Source organism: Dendropsophus ebraccatus, chromosome 3 (assembly GCF_027789765.1).
Source record: "Dendropsophus ebraccatus isolate aDenEbr1 chromosome 3, aDenEbr1.pat, whole genome shotgun sequence".
Lineage (NCBI taxonomy): Eukaryota > Metazoa > Chordata > Amphibia > Anura > Hylidae > Dendropsophus > Dendropsophus ebraccatus.
The window spans coordinates 74,844,731-74,863,618 of NC_091456.1; positions in this window are offsets into that span (position 1 = coordinate 74,844,731).

Below are 18,888 nucleotides of genomic sequence, written 5' to 3' on the forward strand. Positions count from 1 at the left end.
TTAACCGTACTGGCCTGGGTGCAATCAGGTACTGCCTCCTCCTCCTCCTTCTAAAATAGTCTGTTCTCAATCATACTGGGCTGGGTGCAATCAAGTGGTGCTGCCTCCTCCAATAGTCTCTTTTCAACCATACTGGGCTCGGTGCAATCAAGTGCTGCTGCCTCCTCCTCCTCCGTCAGTTGTCTGTTCTCAACCACACGGGGTCCAATACAGTACTATTACTGCTGCTGATTCCACTGTCAAATGTCTGTTTTCCACCCTACTGGGTCCAAGGAACTTTGTGTCCTATGTCCCGTGTAATCACTTACACCTTGGCTAATTTTTTTTCACTATTTTTGCACTTTGATTTTTTCCACTCTTTTTATTGTAATAGCAACTGCAACTAAACGAAACTATACCCTATAAGACTCCCACTATTGTAGCTGCAATTATTCAGCCATTGCAAGGTTCGTTTTAGGTTCGGTTCCTACGAATCTGAAGTTCACGAAAGTTCCCCGGATCGAACCGAACCGAACTTTTCAAAAGTTCGCTCATTCCTACTTTTATATACTGTACAGTGACCTTCTTTAAGGTGACTGTCTAAAATTGCATATAAAAGTGGTCTTAAAGGGGGTGGTCTTCTCAAAGAAGATGGTCAAGATGCAGAATATAATAAAGAAATAAAAATATGTCACAGGAAATCTCGTCTGCGCAAGGAAGTGTTCTTCTCAAAGAGGTGGTCTTTTGTTTCACTGTGTTTATTTTGTGGGCCCCATCCACTATGTATGTCACCAATCCTTTGTGTGTATTTATTTATTTCTTCCCTCAGGTATAACCAAAAGGGATAACTAAACAAAACCTATATTGTGTAAAGCAGCATTTGCACATAGGCTTTGTTTTCCTACTTTGCTGCAGGGAAAAGCCTAGAACAAAAGTTTCTAAACCTGTCTGATATTACGAAGGAGAAAATGATACACATGAAACTTCCATCTTATTATACAGCATTATGTTAGAGCAGGAACACGACTCTTCCAATGTAAAGCTACTAGGTATATTGTCCCCTATGTCTGCAGGGCAACATATGTTATACTATACCTTTTCCATTCTACATTTCAGTAATGTTTAGGCAACAAGATGGAAAACATGGAGCCGCTATTCAGCTCTGTCTCTCTTTATAGATCCCTATAAATAATATGATTATATAGTGAAGGGAAACGGTAAATCCAGCACCACACAACAAGGTATGAATATGCCTTTAGACTACAGACTGCAAGCATTGCATGCAAACCCCTGTGCATGTGGGACTATGTTTACTCTCATAGTCTAGAACTTTATAATATTTCATGCTAAATGGTATATACATTATTGTTAGGAAAGCCCAAGACAGGTATCGAAAAATGCAGGATTGCAGCAGGACAATAACCCCAAACATATATCCAATGTCATTAAGAACTATCTTCAGTGTTGAGATGATGCTATGACATCAATAGACTACATCCATAGAAGATCTGTGGTTAGTTCTTCAGGATGTTTAGAGCAACCTCCCTAACAAGTTCCTTAATAAACAATGTGCAAGTGTACTTAGAAGATGCTGTTTGATGCTCTTATGAAGGCAAAGGGCGGCAACTCCGCATATTGATTGGATCTAGATTTCTCTTCTGTTCATTCACTTTGTATTGTGTTAATACATAAAAAATAGACTAGTATTAATTAATTAATTAATTAATTAGCATTAATGCACAGTGATGTAGTTCTACTCATCAATGAAATTCAATCAATTATGAGTTTGAGCATGAGGGGCAACCCCCCCCCCCCCAAAAAAAAAAAAAAAAAAACAGCTGTCTGTGGATGGATACCTGGCCTTGGTTTTTCCCTTGTCATTACATTGACTTATAGGGCCACTTTATGGTGGTTTTGGTGGATTCCCAACCCGGAGGGATATCTGGCCAGTCATGTGTTTTGAGAATCAAATGAGGCTCCACAGGCTCTTATTTTGCATATTCATGTTACCCAGGGAGCAATGCACCTAGGATTTCACTATATGTATCGCTTTAACCAGCGGCTGACAGTGTTATCTTCGGCTGGTGTCCCTGAGACCAGTAATCTGTTTCCCATTATACTTCTGAATCACAGTAACACATTAGTGTTAAAATAAAGGTCAATAATATGTGTATGCAGCCTGTGAAGCTTATGATCTTCTTTTTTTATGTGAAAGTTCATAGTGCTCATGCATTCACTGGTGGGTAGGTTGGCGCACCCCTGTTACCAAGATAGAACAGCCTATTACAAAACTTGCCAAATGGTATGGGAACAGGTATGTCCCATTAGCGTTATATAATGGCTATGACATAGTACACATCATATTACTTTCCTTATCATAGAGGCTACCATACTAATGCATAGCATAGTTGCAAGCTAGTTGTGCATACCCAACTGCAATAGTACTTCCCTGTTGTCTCTGATATCAGTATTTGCCTTAAAAGGACAACCCCTATCCATAAGCCCCATTTTATGAACATCTTTCTAAGAGCTGGTTGGTTTAAGAGTAACTTGGTTTAAGAGCGTTTTGGTTTAAGAGCTCACAGTTTTTCAAAATTGTGACTTGGTTTAAGAGCATTGCTTTGGTTTAAGAGCTCCCTGTACTGGGCGGGAGCGCGAGTTGAGGAAGGGCATGGTCTGCATAGCGGGGTCTACATCACTGTACTCTGGTTTAGGAAGTCTCCCTTACCTTCCAAATCACGGCAGATCCACTTCAGGCTGGGGCTTGCATCAGGGGACAGGACTGTGGAGGTAATCTCTCCATAGCTGTAACCCCTCTCTCCCCGGACAGACAGCGCTGCATGTATGTGCCCACATCTGCCCTGCTCATTCCTTCATGCCCCTGCAGTTTCTATCAGCCTTTGTATTTTCCATCCTCTCCATTACTGTACATTAACTTATAATATCACATATTCTGCTGTTTCTGAATGTTTGTTTAATTTGTTTTACATGTTATTCAGAATAATAAATCATTATTTTTGGGGTGTGAAACCAATTGTCTGCATTTCTATGATTTCTTATGGGAAAATTTGCTTTGGTTTAAGAGTGGATTTGGATTACAAGCACGGTCCTGGAACGAATTATGCTCGTAATCCAAGGCACCACTGTATATATATATATATATATATATATATATATATATATATATATATATGGGCCGATTATAGGCCATTTATAGGAATGCTAATTATTAATTATAGACCCATGTAAAGGGGCCTATAAAAGCACGATAATATTAGTGCCATGTATAGACTTCCATAGTGAGCATCCTACCTATAGTGCCCACTTGCCTATCATACAATAACTGCAAATAACACAAAGAAGGATAAGGGTTCTACTATTGAGATTTCGCCCATACTACACTCACAGTCAGCAAGACTTTCAATTACTTCCCACTATGATCTAAGGTCACACCGGAATTTCGTAAAGTGAGTATGAAGGACTCCTTATTGAATAATTACAGTAGGGAACTCTGGTTTAACCTCACTGACTATACATTCATATTTGGAAACAAAGTGTTTAATACTGTGTACTCATTCTTCTATCTGTAATTTGGTGTAACACTGGATGCATAATTACTATGTTTAATAAGAATAACATTCCCTCAGTAGTTCACAGACATTTTTTTACCATGACATTGTCTTTTAACAACAAGAGCACAGCTATGCAAATACCGACATACAAACGCAATAAAAAGGTAATATAAACATAGTTTGTAATAAAATATTTCACAACCTCAAGTTGCCTTCACTCAAAATGTACATTTGTCAAAAAAAAAGTACTTTTCCAGGGTGGGAAGTGAGGGGGCAGATAATTTGTGTTTGAATTTTTAAAAGTATTTTAATCTGCTACACCCATCCCAGGCACAAGATGTGTTGTACATGCATGCATTTACATGATCGTAAGCAGAGCACAGCCAAAACTTTCCAGTCTGTTCACACATACATTACTGATTTTACACAAGCGAGAGATGAATAGATGCACTTGGCTGAATGATAAGTTATTAAAGTGGGATTTTTTGGAATGACAAGTGATTAGTGTGGATTTGTGCTTCTCAGTTTTACTAGGAATAAGGGAAGAAAGGATAAGAAAAAACTTAAGAATTTATTGCCACAATTACTGGAGGTTTTTGCAGAGCGTAATTGATTTTTTTGGTTAACAATGATCAGTCAGTGGGGCACAATTTAGTATATATCGGGGAAACCAGATGTATGTTGTGTTACATGAGTCCTTAATACTGTTCATGCATGACTTACACTAGGTCATGGGCTATCTTTTTTTTTTTTAGGACAAAAAGAACACAGCAGTCTGCTCAATAATGTGCACAAACTTAGTAATGCTGGATATTGAACGTGGAAAGAGAGACTAGGTTGTTTCTGTAAAATTCAATCTTATTTCTTCATAAGTCATCTAGGAAGAAAGAAAAAACACTGTGACACATTTCAAACATAAGCTCTTCTTTATAGCTGCCCTGGATATTCTGCCACCTTAGCACCCCCTACCCATGCACTAGTGATTGAAAACTTTCTGTCTATACTATGGAAGGAAGGAGAGGGGGTGAGGCACTCAGAAAAAACTTTTAAAACTGTAAATCTGGCATAAATTGTTACATTTACCCTATATATTTAAAGCAGAAGTCCAGCGAACATTTTTATTAAAGTATTGTATTGCCCCCCAAAAGTTATACAAATTACCCATGTACACTTTTTACGGGAAATGCTTATAAAGTGCTTTTTTCCCTGCACTTACTACTGCATCAAGGCTTCACTTCCTGGATAACATAGTGATGTCACGACCCTACTCCCAGAGCTGTGCGGGCTGTGGCTGCTGGAGAGGATGATGGCAGGGGGACACTGAGGGACACAGGGCACTGGAGGGACACTGAGCATTCCTGTGCGGTCATCCTCTCCAGCATAAACTATATTGGAAGGAGTCAACATAAAACTCTCCTGGCTTCTCCTCCACTTATCAGTTGCTACTACCTGCCATGTACTGCTCAAAAAGGGTCAAGTTTAAAAGGGGTTTATGGCAAATCATATGAATATCTCATACATGCCATTGGCTGAAATAGCCATTTAAGAAGTATTTACCATGCTGAGATGCATAGCCTGCTCTTTGCTTCATGAAAATTATTGCGTCTATAGGAATGCTAACTTTTAAAAGTTCAGTTCTGCAGGTTCGCCAAACTTCTAAGTAAAGTTTGGGTTTGCCTGAACTGATCTGTACAGAGAGTCACTGCTCACTGTGTTCATCAATCACATGACCTTCTCTGTGGGACTTCCTGTGTTTAGACAGATTCAGAATCGAGGAAATGTGATGTTTTCCATGATAACTAATAGAAATAAATTAATATAAATTGCAAACTTGCTTTATTTCACATCTACTGTTGATTTAGATTTTGAAAGTTATAACAGCATGGACACTTTTAATAAACCGCACTTAAATAGTAAAACGATTGCAGGCATTTAGCTGTTTTAATTTGGTTCACATGTTCACTCTTCAACACTTACCTGTCCGCGCTCCCCCGGTGTCCCCTCTCTTTGGTCTACAGTGTTTCTCACAGCCTTCAAAAGCCTGCTCAGCCAATCACTGACTGAGATGGGACAGCACTGCGGCTAGTGATTTGCTCAGCAGGCTGTTACTCTTGTCTCAAGTGCTGAGCATCGCACGGCCGGCTGCAGCGGCGCCACTCTACTTTCCCGCCTCCCCTGCAATCCTGTCTGCACAGTCAGTGAGGAGAAGAGGGAGCTGGTGGTGGTCGGGAAGGAGGAGGAGCCTGTGTGCTGTGGTGCCCGGGCTGTATCTACTTCCTGTGAGTCCGGGTCACCCTGCACGCTGCACTACATGCTCTGCTGGCCCTGTTTGCGGGGGAGCCCAGGAGGCACTGCAGAAACATCCAGCCTCTCCCCAGGCGGAGTATGTGGAGGCTGGGGAGCAGCACCTGCACTATGAGTATAAGTAGTAGCGAGGTGGGGATGTATGGAGAGGGGAGGGAAGAATTGAAGCTGGGGGCCCACTGACAGAGGATTTGCCCACCGGACCTGTCCGGAGTATGTCCAGATAAGCCCCGCCCCCTAATCTTAGGCCCCCGCCCCCAGAACAGACCGTGGGTGGTATTTTAACACTCTGACTGCCATTCAGAAGCCACCCAGCCTTCCTGCATCTTATATTGTTGTGAGTATGACTGAGGCCACCCAGCTTTCCCAGGATCTTATCCTCAGTATGAGGGGGGTCACTGGGGGACACAAGACCTTACAGACTAGTCCCCCTAGTCTGTAAGCTCCTATGTCCCCCCAGTCCTCCTCCTAGTCTGTAAGCTCCTATGTCCCCCAGTCCTCCTCCTAGTCTGTAAGCTCCTGTGTCCCCCCAGTCCTCCTAGTGTGTAAGCTCTTGTGTCCCCCCAGTCCTCCTAGTCTGTAAGCTCTTGTGTCCCCCCAGTCCTCCTAGTCTGTAAGCTCTTGTGTCCCCCCAGTCCTCCAAGTCTGTAAGCTTTTGTGTCCCCCCCAGTCCTCCTAGTCTGTAAGCTCTTGTGTCCCCCCAGTCCTCCTAGTCTGTAAGCTCCTATGTCCCCCCTCCCCAGTCCTCCTAGTTTGTAAGCTCCTGTGTCCCCCCCAGTCCTCCTAGTGTGTAAGCTCCTGTGTCCCCCCAGTCCTCCTAGTCTGTAAGCTCCTATGTCCCCCCTCCCCAGTCCTCCTAGTCTGTAAGCTCCTGTGTCCCCCCAGTCCTCCTAGTCTGTAAACTCCTATGTCTCCCCAGTCCTCCTAGTCTGTAAGCTCCTGTGTCCCCCCAGTCCTCCTAGTCTGTAAGCTCCTGTGTTCCCCCAGTCCTCCTAGTCTGTAAGCTCCTGTGTCCCCCCAGTCCTCCTAGTCTGTAAGCTCCTATGTCCCCCCAGTCCTCCTAGTCTGTAAGCTCATGTGTCCCCCCAGTCCTCCTAGTCTGTAAGCTCCTATGTCCCCCCAGTCCTCCTAGTCTGTAAGCTTCTGTGTCCCCCCCCAGTCCTCCTCCTAGTCTGTAAGCTCCTGTGTCCCCCCAGTCTTCCTCCTAGTCTGTAAGCTCCTGTGCCCCCCAGTCCTCCTAGTCTGTAAGCTCCTGTGTCCCCCCCAGTCCTCCTAGTCTGTAAGCTCCTGTGTCCCCCCAGTCCTCCTAGTCTGTAAGCTCCTGTGTCCCCCCCAGTCCTCCTAGTCTGTAAGCTCCTGTGTCCCCCCAGTCCTCCTAGTCTGTAAGCTCCTGTGTCCCCCCAGTCCTCCTAGTGTGTAAGCTTTTGTGTCCCCCCAGTCCCCCTAGTGTGTAAGCTCCTGTGTCCCCCCCAGTCCTCCTAGTGTGTAAGCTCCTGTGTGCCCCCCCAGTCCTCCTAGTCTGTAAGCTCCTGTGTCCCCCAGTCCTCCTAGTCTGTAAGATCCTGCGTCCACCCCCAGTCCTCCTCCTAGTCTGTAAGCTCCTGTGTCCCCCAGTCCTCCTAGTGTGTAAGCTCTTGTGTCCCCCCAGTCCTCCTAGTCTGTAAGCTCCTGTGTCCCCCAGTCCTCCTAGTGTGTAAGCTCCTGTGTCCCCCCAGTCCTCCTAGTCTGTAAGCTCCTGTGTCCCCCCCAGTCCTCCTAGTGTGTAAGCTCCTATGTCCCCCCAGTCCTCCTAGTCTGTAAGATCCTGTGTCCCCCCCAGTCCTCCTAGTCTGTAAGCTCCTGTGTCCCCCCAGTCCTCCTAGTCTGTAAGCTCCTGTGTCCCCCCCAGTCCTCCTAGTGTGTAAGCTCTTGTGTCCCCCCAGTCCCCCTAGTCTGTAAGCTCCTGTGTCCCCCAGTCCTCCTAGTGTGTAAGCTCCTGTGTCCCCCCCAGTCCTCCTAGTGTGTAAGCTCCTGTGTCCCCCCAGTCCTCCTAGTCTGTAAGCTCCTATGTCCCCCCAGTCCTCCTAGTCTGTAAGCTCCTGTGTCCTCCCAGTCCTCCTCCTAGTCTGTAAGCTCCTTTGTCCCCCAGTCATCCTAGTGTGTAAGCTCCTGTGTCCCCCCCAGTCCTCCCAGTGTGTAAGCTCCTGTGACCCCCCAGTCTTCCTAGTCTGTAAGCTCCTGTGTCCCCCAGTCCTCCTAGTCTGTAAGCTCCTGTGTCCCCCCAGTCCTCCTCCTAGTCTGTAAGTTCCTGTGTCCCCCCAGTCCTCCTAGTGTGTAAGCTCCTGTGTCCTCCCCCAGTCTTCCTCCTACAGACTAGGAGGACGACTGGGGGTACACAAGAGCTTACACACTAGGAGGACTGGGGGGACACAGGAGCTTACACACTAGGAGGACTGGGGGACACAGGAGCTTACACACTAGGAGGACTGGGGGGGGCACAGGAGCTTACAGACTAGGAAGACTGGGGGGACACAGGAGCTTACAGACTAGGAGGACGACTGGGGGACACAGGAGCTTATAGACTAGGAGGACTGGGGGGACACCAGAGCGTACAGACTAGGAGGACTGGGGGGCACAGGAGCTTACAGACTAGGAGGACTGGGGGGGCACAGGAGTTTACAGACTAGGAGGACTGGGGGGGGGGACACAGGAGCTTACAGACTAGAAGGACTGGGGGGACACATGAGCTTTCAGACTAGGAGGACTGGGGGGACATAGGAGCTTACAGACTAGGAGGAGGACTGGGGGGACACAGGAGCTTACACACGCATACTCCGGGGGGGGGGGGGGGGGTCCTTATTCACCAATCCCTACAGTGGGAACCTGTCAAAACTAGAAACTGTTCCAGTGGTGATATTAGATCTGTACGTGCCCCCACTAGCTTAACGCTCCATTATTCATAAAGATTTAGGGGTATTGAATGCTCCCCGACCAAACTCCCTTTTTATAACTTGTGATAAAACCTGATGCTTTGAGTATAATGCACCAGTGATAATACCTGATAAATATAATTCAGTTAACCTTTATAAGGAGATAGGGCCCACTCTTGAGGTCTGTGCACTGGGCCCACTAGTGTATTAAAACGGCCCTGCATATAATGTACATATTATTGTACTGTACAATTATAAGATAATACTTTATGCCTTCAATGTAGCTAAAGTTATGTAGACCATATAATTCTTTTAATTTCTATAGTTGCTTACTACAGTATGTTAGCAACCTGTTTGACCATCTATAGATCTATTATTTATAAAAATCCTACCTACAGTTTCCATATTCTCATTTTGCTCTTAAGTGACTAAATCTATGACATCTTAATGAGTGTTGAATGACATAATTTTATGCTACTCTTAAGAAAATAGAATTTTAAATATAAAGCATTATCTAAAAACTGAGTCACATCTTTTAAAAGAAAAAAATGTCATCATTTTCCTTAAGGTTATAGTACTGTAGATTGATGTGTATATATTTTATGTATGTGTATCTGTCACCAGGTATTTTTCATGGGCTTATTACCACATTTTCTCATGTTTTTATTCCCATTGCTATTGTTCTCAAATTTAGTCAATTTAGTCATTAGCCTTGTAAGAGTGACATCAGCATTCTGCTGATGTAAAGGAAAGTATAAAGCTCACGATGACTTCAGTGTACAAGTGTACAAGCTTGTTTAACCACATAGGCTAAAGGAATACACCTTATAATCTGAAACAAAAATGTATTATCTATGAGTGTCAGTTGGAAGTTCATTGGGTCCACAAGTAGAAACAATACAAAAAGCAAAAAATGGCCACCACTCCAACACCTCTGTTCACACTGTGCAGGTTGCAGGCCACTGAGGCTAAAATATATACAAAGGCTAAGTTCATGCATCGTTCTTTTTAGGTAAAGAACCGATGCTGGTTGCAATCACTGTCCGTTCTTTACTGCAAAAAAGAGCTTATGTTTGAAATGTGTCACAATGTTTTTTTGTTTCACTCCTTTTTGTGTTTTGTATTGTCCTGGATTACTTATGAAGAAAGAAGATTGAATTTTACAGAGAGAACCTAGTGCAAGATTTCTCTCTTTTGCTATGTTCACACTTCATTTTTTTCAGTAAAAAATGGACGCTGATTGCAATAGAATCAGCGTCCGTTCTTTACTGCAGGGGCAGCATTGCATTGAAGCAGTAGTGGATTATAATAGGGGCGTTTTGGGCGGCAGCCCAGGGCCCTGAGCTCTTGGGGGGCCCATGACCACCCAAAAAGACCTATACTTTCAGTGGTGTACTATCTCCTGGCTACACTTCTGCCATGATTTGCAAAAATCACAGTTTTTTTTATGGCAATTTTGCAGAAATCAGGACATCATGACATTATCTATCCTGTACTATTAGCACCAGGCTAGTGCTGCCATAGTTACAGTTGGGGTGGGGGGCCCCGTTCAGTGAACAGCGTCTGGAAATAATAGCTGTTCACACAATGTAATGTGCGTCGGGGGCCACTTAATACATTGAAGTGAATGGCTAATTAAAGTAAATTAGTAATAGCTTATTAGTAAAAACAGAACGTTACTGCAGCTGATACAGAGGTATCGGCTGCAGGAACGCCCTCGATGCAGCCCTGTGGCCGACAGTTTAACAGCATCCGTACGCTATGCACATGTTTGCTGTGAACTTAGCCAAAAACAGGAAAGTGCAACAGAAACCTGCAAGTGCCATGACTTACTACATATATCCTCTCCGTCATACACGCAATAAAAACCTGTGTACTAAGAATAATACTGAAGGCCCGTATCTATAGCTATTTATCTAGCTTATATTAACCCCTTAAGGTCAAAGCCAATTTTCGTTTTTGCGCTTTTGCTTTTTCCATTTTATGTTTAAAAGTCAATAGCGCTTGCATTTATTCACCTAGAGAATTATATGAGTGCTTATTTTTTGCTAAACCAATTGTACTTTGCAATGACAGGCATTATTTTTCCATAAAATATGCTGCGAAACTGGAAAAAATCGTTTGCGCTGTCAAATTGAAAAAAAAAAAAAAAAAGAATTTGCTTTGATTTTGGGGAGTTTTGCATTTACGCTGTTCGCCCTATGGTAAAACTGACTAGTTATGCATGTTCCTTAAGTTGTTATGATTACAATGATATATAACATGTATAACTTTTATATTATGTAATGGCTTTTAAAAAATTCAAACTATTGTTAAGAAATATATGTTCCTAATCGCTCTGTTCCCATGCTTATAGCACTTTTATCCTTTGGTCTATAGGGCTGTGTGAGGTGTCATTTTTTTGCGCCATGATGTGTTCTTTCTATCGGTACCTTGATTGCGCAAATGCAACTTTTTGATCACTTTTATTATATTTTTTCTGGATTTGATGCGACCAAAAATGTGCAATTTTGCATTTTGAAATTTTTTTGTGCTTACGCCATTTACCGTACAAGATCAGGAATGTGATAATTTAATAGTTCGGACTATTACGTGCGCGGGACCCCGCTCTGAACACACCCCCCAGCACCATGACGTACCAGGTATGGGTCACTAAGGGGTTAATCCTCGCTGCTATATTAGGAAACATCATAACTGTTTGTATACTAACCCCCTTTTATCGAAGGTTCTGATTACTTGGTGCCATGGTCAGGAAATCATCATTTAAATTATATGAATAAACCAGTTATGCCAACTATACCACATATGTTGACCTGGCTAGATCTGTAGTACAGCAGTCCCTTCAAATGGTGAAATTTGTACCTTTTACCATTCCAACTACAGCATCATATATAAAAACTTTAAAATCATGTTCCAACATGAGATTCCACGACTCTATAATTCATTTTATTAGAAAAGGCTAAGGGAAAAAACATTTCCCAACAGTTTCCATAATAAGAATAGTAAAAGGTATATACTACTATATAGCCTGGCACAGCTTACCGCCAAAGTTTAAAATTACCTAGAAAAGGCTAAAGGAATAAAAGCTTCACAGGGTGGTGTTTATTACATACAATTGTAACACTCCGATTAGAACAATGGAGAACTGATATTCTTTGGATTATTGCTAATGCTGTTCCGGAGTGTTTGGTGACAGGGAAAAGTGTCATGTGTTACTGCTGGATCACAAATAGCGACATTCAAAACCTACCACACAAAAGCGAGGTCTGCAGTATTTGTCCTCTGTAAATAGCCACTACTGTTACGGTAAAAACTTTTACATTTTGCATTCTGATCAATGTTGAAAATATCTATTTTCCTATATACAGTTTAGGCTGTGAAATTACATATATACTGGCTGCAAAAATTCATTGTACTGATCCTGTTTTATATGTTCCATTTTTCAATATTTGGCCCCATTGGTGTTTTGTCTAAGCCAGTGATTGGCTGAGCGGGCAGTTCCTTTTCTTGTCTTGGAAAAGGGAGAAGACAGGAGCAGCAAAAGACCAAAAGAAGTCTCCAAATGGAAGCTGCAGCAGGACCTGCAGGGTGATCATCCGTGGGTAAGTATAGTTTTTTCCTATTTTTACCAGCTTCAGCAATATATCTTTTCTTTTTTAACTGCTAGAATACCCTTTTAATGCAATTATTTTTGGTATGTTAGGAGTAGGATGTTGGTTACAATATGCTATTTTCACCATTTATTTTTGATAGAGAGTTCCAAAAACATCCACTTTCCTAATATAATAAAACTGATGAATGGCTGAATTTCCCATTTTTTTGTTGTGACTGATTTCATAATAATCTCAAAGTAAAAGCCATTTGGCATAAAGGTAATGAATTTAATGGAAGAGAATATCTTGGCGTTTTCAAAGTAGATATACTCTTTGATAATGTTGGCCTTTACAAGAGATGCCTTTGAAAGCTTTTATATCGCTCAAATCACAGTGATTAACGCTGCAACAATCCACACAAGCCAAGGCTTCCTGGACGCATTCACTATGAAATATGCATAATTGGGCTTGCTAAGTATTGTTTTGGGTACACGGAACTTGTTTATCAAGCTCAGGCCATGGCTTGCTTCAACTCGCCCATCAACTACTCTGCTGTTTAATCTTTGACATTATACAGTCAGATTACTCTATTGATAATCTATTTTTATACAATTGAAAGAATAAAATGTCAAAAATCCTCCAGCATATTATTCTGGTCAGGTGCTTTCGGCGTTGTAGCCACTCAATAGATTGTATAATTTTTTTCCCTTTTTGCAACTCAGCTGTCAGTTCAAATGTTTTCATTGAAGAGATGTAAAATGAGCCATGTGATAGATGAGCTAATGGGCATGTCCACCTCTTAATGCCAAATTACAGATTATATGTTGTATTCATCTCCATAAAGTAGATTAATTTACTAAATACCTTGTATTAGCTATATTTTTCTGATCCAAAATTACACCCTGTATTCATTTGTTTCTAGTTGCTATAGGAAACATGCAACAGTGTTGTCATCGGACACACTATGCTCTTATAATATAGTGAGAAATTAAGTTTTTTGGTTGTATCATTACTGTACAGTGTAAATATGTTTAAGGCTAGATTCGTACGTAATGTATCCGCAGCAGATTTCACGCTGCGAGTTTGCAGCGAAATCCGCTGCGGATACCTCTCCTGTCATGTGATAACATACTCGTAGCGGGATTGTTATCCCGATGTGAGTATGTAAGTGCTGCCCCCATTAACCCCCCGCCACCAGAAATATACTTTATCTGCTCCATGCTCCAGCACCATCTGAGGCTCTCAACTACCTGAGATCCCGCACAGCCAATCAGTGACTGTGGTGGGGTCGTGCACTGATTGGCTACGCGGGACCTTCGGGAGTCGGGAGTCTTAGAGCGTGGAGCAAGTAAAGTATCTTTCCGGTAGCGGGGGGTTAATGGGGGCAGCACTTACATACTGAAATCGGGACAACAATCCCACTACAAGTATGTAATCACATGACAGGAGAGGCGTCACTTACATATTCGCAGTAGGATGACAGCGGGTGTGAATCTAGCCTAACACTGAATGCCTTGATAAAGAATGGTAAAGGGCATGGGACTTTCAAGTTATTAGGTAAGGGCCCTATTCCATGGGATGATTATCGTTCGCATAATCATTAATGATAAACGATCCAAACGACTGCTATTGCGAAAGACCTGAAATCGTTCACCCATTTACATAGAAAGATAATCGTTACTTATGATCATTCTTGCGGTCATCTTGTCCTCGCTATTGCGTTCGTCACTACTGCGAACGACCGAATGACATCTTATTCAATGCGAATGATTTGTAAAAGAGCAACGATAAAAACAAGTCCAGGTCTTATTAAACGATCAACGATTTCTCGTTCGGTCGTTAATCGTTAACTGTTATTCAAACAAACTAAAACCTTTATTCTTAACCCCTTCATGTCAACAATCCATATATATACGTTCCTACCGTATTTTTCTGAGATGTGATGTGACCAAAAATCAGCAATTTCGGCCTTTTTTTTTGGGGGGGGGGGCATACACCATTTACTGTGCAAGATCAAGAATGTGATAATTTAATAGTTTGACCAATGCCACATGTGAAAATACTAAATTTGTTTATCTTTTTTTTTTAACAATTTTTTTAATTTAAGAATAGGAAAAGGGGGTGATTTAAACTATTGTTATGGGATGTTTAAAAACACATGTTTTATTCAACATTTTTGTTGTCAGGAATAGGACTGGAAGACACAAGACAGGTGATGCCCTAGCACTGACACCTGCCCCGCTGACACTGTCTGCTTACTACAACTGCCCTAGGTGGCAGTGGATAACTGGGCGAGAGTTCCTCGGCTGAACAGGTGAAACACAAAACGCAGACCAGAAAAACAAACAGAATAACTGGTGGTCAGGAAGCTAGGTCGGTAACAGCTAGTGGATGCAATACAAAATCGTAAGACATAAGGGAAGTAATATACACTTATTACGAGAAATGCTTACTTTCCCTGCACTTACTACTGCATCAAGGCAGTAGTAAGTGCCTTGATGCAGTAGTAAGAGGATGATGGCAAGGGGACATTGAGGGACAAAGAGCACTGAAGGGACACTGAGAATCCCTCTGCCATCATCCTCTCCAGCAGCTACAGCCCGCACAGCTCTGGGAGTCAGGTTGTGACATCACTATGTTATCCAGGAAGTGAAGCCTTGATGCAGTAGTAAGTGCAGGGAAAAAAAGCACTTTATTAGTATTTCCCGCAATAAGTATTTTGACCAATGTTATGTTAGGGCCCTTGAAATGCAGCTGTCGGTTAAATGGTTAAATAGGCTGCAAGGGTAATTGCCCCATGCCGGCTATGATTGGTGGCTCCCAGTTGCTGATAGCAAACCATACAATCAAGTTGCGTTGCAGTTGCAATACTACAATTAAATTCTTCTATTGATTATCATTCGAAACTAATGTGATTCACTTACAAATTGTAATGCAGCCTGATTGTGCATACGACTATACACTAATAAACGAGAATTCATTCATATTTATTTATTTATGTTTTATTCTGGGGGGAAAAAGTCTATTGTAGCAATACATCATTAGTACTTCAGATTTCATTATTTATTTCAGGAAGAATTTATTTAGAAACTGGATGGTTTCTTGGATATAAAGAGGAAACTAAAAAAGTTTTCTTTTGCCAAAAGGGAACTTTTACATTAGACACTCAGTTAATCAATTGTAGTTTGACAGTGCCAGTTCATTTGCAACTGATGTTTTCTTTTAGAAAAGGATTAGCAGAGGCCTATTGTTCAATGTTTTGTTCATAATTTGCATCTAGACTGGAACACTAGTTAGTTCCTAAGTGACCTTTCTGCATCTTCCTTTTCATTTCTGAATTGCAAAAAGTTTTAACTGATTTCCTCGGATGAACTTAAATTTAAGTCGTAACTTTGTATGCAAATAATTGTACTAACAATATAATTATGCAATCTGATTCCAGTTTTTAATTGAATTCACAATCATCCCAAAGATGAAAATAATGAGTTTATGTTTGTGCCAAAAGACTAAATATAAACTTACCATTCATCTGCATTTTATAGACCAATTTCGATTTCATTAACATTATGAGGCAAGTGACAAAGGGTCACAAAGGGTTTAGAAACTTTGGGTTAAAAAAATGAAAAAAAAAAAAGCAAAAACAAACTTTACATTCTGTTTGGAGCATAATAAAAAAAACTGCATACTACTTTTAGTATGCAAATTTTTGCACAAAAGAATTGATAAATCACCCTAATGTTTAAAATCCTGAATCTGCATTTTTTTTTAAATATCCCATGTGGGGCCCAGATGCGTTTCTTGCCTAGCATACAGGTCTGAGAAATAGAGAACCTCCCTATGGAATTTGGGCTTTCTTATTGGGGAGTGTTTTTTTTAGGTACAGTACCATATTGGGTTTCCAAAGGAATTGAGGCGTTCAAAAGACCCCTAGGGGGTAGCAAGATTTTGGCCTCCAAACTGCAATTTTTCCCATCATATGTTGCGCACTTATGCCCCTGGAGACCCTTTTTTGAAAATGTAACAGGGTCTCTTTTATGGGAAGCCAGTTCACATGGTTTATGTTTGGGCAAATTTGGCTGTCTATTTTGGGCTTATGAATGCAGCAAGACATTATCCCAAAGCTACAACTTACCACCAATCCACAGGATAGGTGATAAGGGATCGTGAGGGTTCAACTGCTAGTACCCCACCAATCACAGGAATGGGGGTTCTGAGTAGCACTGTACCATATACAACCCTGCCAGTTGTATATACACACTGTCACTCCATTTAAAGGGAATCTCCCAGCACTGTGGTGTAGCGTTTGTACCATAAGATGAGGAAGAAGGAGTAAGGCGTACCAGAGTGCAGCTTAAACGCTACACCACATCTCCTCTTTGAATCCTCTTTACAGTAGAAGAATTCATATTGCCACCACAGACACATTACACAAAGGAAACACACTCACTAGGGCACTGCCACTTAAAACACACTTTCAGTACCTCGGCTCGGGCCCAAATGCTGACAGATTTCTTTTAAACTTTATGGGTCTGACAATAATAGTGATAAGACTGTGGAATACAGCACCCAGCTATCCTGAGCAAATCCATAGCATGTGAATGAAGCGGCAATCCAGTAAACATGTTGCTGCTCCATTTCCAAAGGACTTTCAGGACCCCCACTTTTAGGATCAGTGGCGTTACAGTACTTCGACCCCTACAAATCACTTTTCTATGTCCTGGAATATGTCAGAAATTGTAATTTTGGGATAACATTGTAGAAAAAAGGCTTTTTATTTTGTTGAGGAGTTGTGTGCAGGCTTGATATTTGCAGAATTACCTGTAGTTTATATTTAAACAATTTTAGAGTACATGAGGCCTTCTGATCTAATTTTATAACATTGAGAGGTAAGGACAGACGAAAGAAAAAATCTGTAGTTTTTTTATGTTATGGTGTTCACAATACAGTAAATTGTATTTGTGCAACAAAGACACTCCTACAGCTTGATAAATCTCCACCAAAATCTGCTATTAATTCTAAGACAAGAACGAGACAAATACACTAAAAAAGTGTTTTAAATGCCTCTTCAAATGCAACACATTAAAAGGCATATATAAGGTTTCTCCAAAACACTTGGAGAAAAGAAATCCTCTATTTAAGTATTGCATTGGCAGTTCTATGTTAGCAAAGACTTCAGAAGAGAAGGATTTGGGAATATTAATTTCTGCCTAGTGCAGCCAGGTGGTACAACCAGTTGAAATAGGGAGATTGTGATCCCATTGCATAGAGCTCTAGTGAGACCACATCTGGAATGCTGTGTCCAGTTCTAGAGACCTATCAAATCATGATAAAATAGAACGGGTCCAAAGAAAGACTAGAAAAATGGTCAATGATCTAATGCAAAAGACATAGTTAATCTACAGTAGTGAAAACATTCCTGGGATAAACATGTTTCTATGCTAAGCTAACAATGATGGTAATAACATGGAACTGGTGGTCTTTGTCCACTGACAATCTTTTATGTTTCTATGTACTGCCTAAACCAGACTATTCCACTCTGAACAATGTGTGTTTTTGAGTCCAGAGGGTCTCATGGATAATATACAGCCTTTCCTATATGAATGTCTATCTGTAGATAGCCGTCAATCATTCATGTCTACTTGATTCAGAAACCTAGAGTTAGTATACATTTAATTCTATAAAATAAAAATTCAGTGGTGCCTTGGATTACGAGCATAATTTGTTCCGTGCTTGTAATCCAAATCACTCTTAAACCAAAGCAAATTTTCCCATAAGAAAGCATTGAAATACAGACAATTGATTCCACACCCCAAAAGTAATGATTTTTTATTCTGAATAACATGTAAAACAAATGAAACAAACATTTAGAAACAACTTAATACGTCAAATTATACGTTTCTGTACAGTATAGCAATCAGCATGTGGTGTATAATCTATAGCAAGTGCATAAACCTGAAAAAACGGCAGCAGTTTGTAGATACAGGATAGAACTGCAGATCCCCATATTGCAGTAGTGTAGTACAACAGGCTAGAACAGAGAAGCAGGGCTGCTGTCAGAGGTCTGTGTGGTCACATGACAACAATGGCGGAGGGGGGGGGGTGTCCAGCCTGGACCAATCAGGAAGTGAGAATCACAGAGCTGTGCAGCAGGACAGTGACAGAAACGTCTTTATACAGCAGTGTGAATGGCTGAGTGTAAGTGCAGGCACATTATAGCAGCAGTGTGTATAGCTGAGTGTAAGTGCAAGCACATTATAGCAACAGTGTGTTTACCTGAGTGTAAGTGCAGGCACATTATAGCAGGAATGGAGAGGATGGGAAAAACACAGGCTGACAGAGACTGCAGGGAGCAAGAAGGGATGTGCAGGACATATGTGGGCACAGTATATTTTAAAAACAAACAAACTGTGAGCTCTTCTAGAAAAACGCTCTCAATCCAAGTTATTCTTAAACCAAGGTACCACTGTATCCTGAATCTTCCCCTGTAAAATTATATTTCCTCCTGAAATGTTCCCTTTATTGTGCAAATCA